Below are 6,000 nucleotides of genomic sequence, written 5' to 3' on the forward strand. Positions count from 1 at the left end.
TGTTTTTGCCCTTGTTAATACGTTTTTGACTCTAGTTCATCGTTGTTTTGGCTCTTGTTAATACGTTTGTGACTCTAGTTCATCGTTGTTTTGGCCCTTGTTAATATGTTTGTGACTCTAGTTCATCGTTGTTTTGGCCCTTGTTAATACGTTTGTGACTCTAGTTCATCGTTGTTTTGGCCCTTGTTAGTACATTTGTGACTCTAGTTCATCATTGTTTTGGCCCTTGTTAGTACGTTTATGACTCTAATTCATCATTGTTTTGGCCCTTGTTAATACGTTTGTGACTCTAGTTCATCATTGTTTTGACCCTTGTTAATACGTTTGTTACTCTAGTTCATCGTTGTTTTGGCCCTTGTTAATACGTTTGTGACTCTAGTTCATCGTTGTTTAGACCCTTGTTAATACGTTTGTGACTCTAGTTCATCATTGTTTTTGCCCTTGTTAATACGTTTTTGACTCTAGTTCATCGTTGTTTTGGCCCTTGTTAATACGTTTGTGACTCTAGTTCATCGTTGTTTTGGCCCTTGTTAATACGTTTGTGACTCTATTTCATCGTTGTTTTGACCCTTGTTAATACGTTTGTGACTCTAGCTCATCGTTGTTTTGGCCCTTTTTAATACGTTTGTGACTCTAGTTCATCGTTGTTTTGGCCCTTGTTAATACGTTTGTGACTCTAGTTCATCATTGTTTTTGCCCTTGTTAATACGTTTGTGACTCTAGTTCATCGTTGTTTTTGCCCTTGTTAATACGTTTGTGACTCTAGTTCATCATTGTTTTGACCCTTGTTAATACATTTGTGACTCTAGTTCATCATTGTTTTGACCCTTGTTAATACGTGTGTGACTCTAGTTCGTCATTGTTCTGACCCTTGTTAATACGTTTGTGACTCTAGTGTGACTCTAGTTCATCATTGTTCTGAGCCTTGTTAATACGTTTGTGACTCTAGTTCATCGTTGTTTTGACCCTTGTTAATACGTTTGTGACTCTATTTCATCATTGTTTTGGCCCTTGTTAATACATTTGTGACTCTAGTTCATCATTGTTTTGACCCTTGTTAATACGTGTGTGACTCTAGTTCATCATTGTTCTGACCCTTGTTAGTACGTTTGTGACTCTAGTTCATCGTTGTTTTGGCCCTTGTTAATACGTTTGTGACTCTAGTTCATCATTGTTTTGGCCCTTGTTAATACATTTGTGACTCTAGTTCATCATTGTTTTGGCCCTTATTAATACGTTTGTGTCTCTATTTCATCATTGTTTTGGCCCTTGTTAGTACGTTTGTGTACGTTTGTGACTCTAATTCATCATTGTTTTGACTCTTGTTAATACGTTTGTGACTCTAGTTCATCGTTGTTTTGACCCTTGTAAATACGTCTGTGACTATAGTTCATCGTTGTTTTGACTCTTGCTAATACGTTTGTGACTATAGTTCATCGTTGTTTTGACCCTTTTTAATACGTCTGTGACTATAGTTCATCGTTGTTTTGACTCTTGTTAATACATTTGTGACTATAGTTCATCGTTGTTTTGACCCTTGTTAATACGTCTGTGACTATAGTTCATCGTTGTTTTGACTCTTGTTAATACGTCTGTGACTATAGTTCATCGTTGTTTTGACCCTTGTTAATACCTCTGTGACTATAGTTCATCGTTGTTTTGACTCTTGTTAATACGTTTGTGACTCTAGTTCATCATTGTTTTGGTCCTTGTTAATACGTTTGTGACTATAGTTCATCGTTGTTTTGACCCTTGTTAATACGTTTTTGACTATAGTTCATCGTTGTTTTGACCCTTGTTAATACGTTTGTGACTCTAGCGCATCGTTGTTTTGGTCCTTGTTAATACGTGTGTGACTCTAGTTCATCGTTGTTTTGACCCTTGTTAATACCTGTGTGACTCTAGTTCATCGTTGTTTTGACCCTTGTTAATACGATTTTGACTCTAGCGCATCGTTGTTATGACACTTGTTAATACGTGTGTGACTCTAGTTCATCGTTGTTTTGGCCCTTGTTAATACATTTGTGACTCTAGTTCATCGTTGTTTTGGCCCTTGTTAATACGATTGGGACTCTAGTTCATCGTTGTTTTGACTCCTGTTAATACGTTTGTGACTCTAGTTCATCGTTGTTTTGACTCCTGTTAATACGTCTGTGACTCTAGTTCATCGTTGTTTTGACTCCTGTTAATACGTTTGTGACTCTAGTTCATCGTTGTTTTGACTCCTGTTCATACATTTGTGACTCTAGTTCATCGTTGTTTTGACCCCTGTTAATACGTTTGTGACTCTAGTTCATCGTTGTTTTGACTCCTGTTAATACGTTTTTGACTCTAGTTCATCATTGTTTTGACCCTTGTTAATACATTTGTGACTCTATTTCATCGTTGTTTTGACCCTTGTTAATACATTTGTGACTCTAGTTCATCGTTGTTTTGGCCCTTGTTAATACGTTTGTGACTCTAGTTCATCGTTATTTTGGCCCTTGTTAATACGTTTTTGACTCTTGTTCATCGTTGTTTTGGCCCTTGTTAATACGTTTGTGACTCTTGTTCATCGTTGTTTTGGCCCTTGTTAATACGTTTGTGACTCTTGTTCATCGTTGTTTTGGCCCTTGTTAATTCGTTTGTGACTCTAGTTCATCGTTGTTTTGACCCTTGTTAATACGTGTGTGACACTAGTTCATCGTTTGTTTGGCCCTTGTTAATACGTGTGTGACACTAGTTCATCGTTTGTTTGGCCCTTGTTAATTCGTCTGTGACTCTAGTTCATCGTTGTTTTGGCCCTTGTTAATACGTTTGTGACTCTAGTTCATCGTTGTTTTGGCCCTTGTTAATACATTTGTGACTCTAGTTCATCGTTGTTTTGACCCTTGTTAATACGTTTGGGACTCTAGTTCATCGTTGTTTTGACTCCTGTTAATACGTTTGTGACTCTAGTTCATCGTTGTTTTGACCCTTGTTAATACGTTTGGGACTCTAGTTCATCGTTGTTTTGACTCCTGTTAATACGTTTGTGACTCTAGTTCATCGTTTGTTTGGCCCTTGTTAATTCGTCTGTGACTCTAGTTCATCGTTGTTTTGGCCCTTGTTAATACGTTTGTGACTCTAGTTCATCGTTGTTTTCACCCTTATTAATACGTTTGGGACTCTAGTTCATCGTTGTTTTGACTCCTGTTAATACGTTTGTGACTCTAGTTCATCGTTGTTTTGACTCCTGTTAATACGTTTGTGACTCTAGTTCATCGTTGTTTTGACTCCTGTTAATACGTTTGTGACTCTAGTTCATTATTGTTTTGACCCTTGTTAATACATTTGTGACTCTAGTTCATTGTTGTTTTGACCCTTGTTAATACGTTTGTGACTCTAGTTCATCGTTGTTTTGGCCCTTGATAATACGTGTGTGACTCTAGTTCATCGTTGTTTTGGCCTTTGTTAATACGTTTGTGACTCTAGTTCATCGTTGTTTTGGCCCTTGTTAATATGTTTGTGACTCTAGTTCATCATTGTTTTGGCCCTTGTTAATACGTGTGTGACTCCAGTTCATCATTGTTTTGACCCTTGTTAATACGTTTGTGACTCCAGTTCATCGTTGTTTTGGCCCTTGTTTATTCGTTTGTGACTCTAGTTCATCGTTGTTTTGGTCCTTGTTCATACGTTTGTGACTCTAGTTCATCATTGTTTTGGCCCTTGTTAATACTTGTGAGACTCTAGTTCATCATTGTTTTGGCCCTTGTTAATACGTTTGTGACTATAGTTCATCGTTGTTTTGACCCTTGTTAATACGTTTGTGACTCCAGTTCATCATTGTTTTGGCCCTTGTTAATACGTTTGTGACTCTAGTTCATCGTTGTTTTGGTCCTTGTTAATACATTTGTGACTCTAGTTCATCATTGTTTTGGCCCATGTTAATACGTTTGTGACTCTAGTTCATCGTTGTTTTAGTCCATGTTAATACGTTTGTGACTCTAGTTCATCGTTGTTTTGACCCTTGTTAATACGTTTGTGACTCTAGTTCATCGTTGTTTTGGCCCTTGTTAATACGTTTGTGACTCTAGTTCATCGTTGTTTAGGCCCTTGTTAATACGTGTGTGACTCTAGTTCATCGTTGTTTAGACCCTTGTTAATACGTTTGTGACTCTAGTTCATCGTTGTTTTGACCCTTGTTAATACGTTTGTGACTCTAGTTCATTATTGTTTTGGCCCTTGTTAATACGTTTGTGACTCTAGTTCATCATTGTTTTGGTCCTTGTTAATACGTTTGTGACTCTAGTTCATCGTTGTTTTGGTCCTTGTTAATACGTTTGTGACTCTAGTTCATCATTGTTTTGGCCCATGTTAATACGTTTGTGACTCTAGTTCATCGTTGTTTTGGTCCATGTTAATACGTTAGTGACTCTAGTTCATCGTTGTTTTGGCCCTTGTTAATACGTTTGTGACTCTAGTTCATCGTTGTTTTGGCCCTTGTTAATACGTTTGTGACTCTAGTTCATCGTTGTTAAGGCCCTTGTTAATACGTGTGTGACTCTAGTTCATCGTTGTTTTGGCCCTTGTTAATACGTTTGTGACTCTAGTTCATCGTTGTTTTGGTCCTTGTTAATACATTTGTGACTCTAGTTCATCATTGTTTTGGCCCATGTTAATACGTTTGTGACTCTAGTTCATCGTTGTTTTAGTCCATGTTAATACGTTTGTGACTCTAGTTCATCGTTGTTTTGACCCTTGTTAATACGTTTGTGACTCTAGTTCATCGTTGTTTTGGCCCTTGTTAATACGTTTGTGACTCTAGTTCATCGTTGTTTAGGCCCTTGTTAATACGTGTGTGACTCTAGTTCATCGTTGTTTAGACCCTTGTTAATACGTTTGTGACTCTAGTTCATCGTTGTTTTGACCCTTGTTAATACGTTTGTGACTCTAGTTCATTATTCTTTTGGCCCTTGTTAATACGTTTGTGACTCTAGTTCATCATTGTTTTGGTCCTTGTTAATACGTTTGTGACTCTAGTTCATCGTTGTTTTGGTCCTTGTTAATACGTTTGTGACTCTAGTTCATCATTGTTTTGGCCCATGTTAATACGTTTGTGACTCTAGTTCATCGTTGTTTTGGTCCATGTTAATACGTTAGTGACTCTAGTTCATCGTTGTTTTGGCCCTTGTTAATACGTTTGTGACTCTAGTTCATCGTTGTTTTGGCCCTTGTTAATACGTTTGTGACTCTAGTTCATCGTTGTTTTGACTCCTGTTAATACGTGTGTGACTCTAGTTCATCGTTGTTTTGGCCCTTGTTAATACGTTTGTGACTCTAGTTCATCGTTGTTTTGGCCCTTGTTAATACGTTTGTGACTCTAGTTCATCATTGTTTTGGCCCTTGTTAATACGTTTGTGACTCTAGTTCATCGTTGTTTTGGCCCTTGTTAATACGTTTGTGACTCTAGTTTATCGTTGTTTTGGCCCTTGTTAATACGTTTGTGACTCTAGTTCATCGTTGTTTTGGCCCTTGTTAATACGTTTGTGACTATAGTTCATCGTTGTTTTGGCCCTTGTTAATACGTTTGTGACTCTAGTTCATCGTTGTTTTGGCCCTTGTTAGTACATTTGTGACTCTAGTTCATCATTGTTTTGGCCCTTGTTAGTACGTTTATGACTCTAATTCATCATTGTTTTGGCCCTTGTTAATACGTTTGTGACTCTAGTTCATCATTGTTTTGACCCTTGTTAATACGTTTGTTACTCTAGTTCATCGTTGTTTTGGCCCTTGTTAATACGTTTGTGACTCTAGTTCATCATTGTTTTGACCCTTGTTAATACGTTTGTTACTCTAGTTCATCGTTGTTTTGGCCCTTGTTAATACGTTTGTGACTCTAGTTCATCGTTGTTTAGACCCTTGTTAATACGTTTGTGACTCTAGTTCATCGTTGTTTAGGCCCTTGTTAATACGTGTGTGACTCTAGTTCATCGTTGTTTAGACCCTTGTTAATACGTTTGTGACTCTAGTTCATCGTTG

The sequence above is a fragment of the Mya arenaria genome, chromosome 8, assembly GCF_026914265.1.
Source record: "Mya arenaria isolate MELC-2E11 chromosome 8, ASM2691426v1".
NCBI classification, from domain to species: Eukaryota; Metazoa; Mollusca; class Bivalvia; order Myida; family Myidae; genus Mya; species Mya arenaria.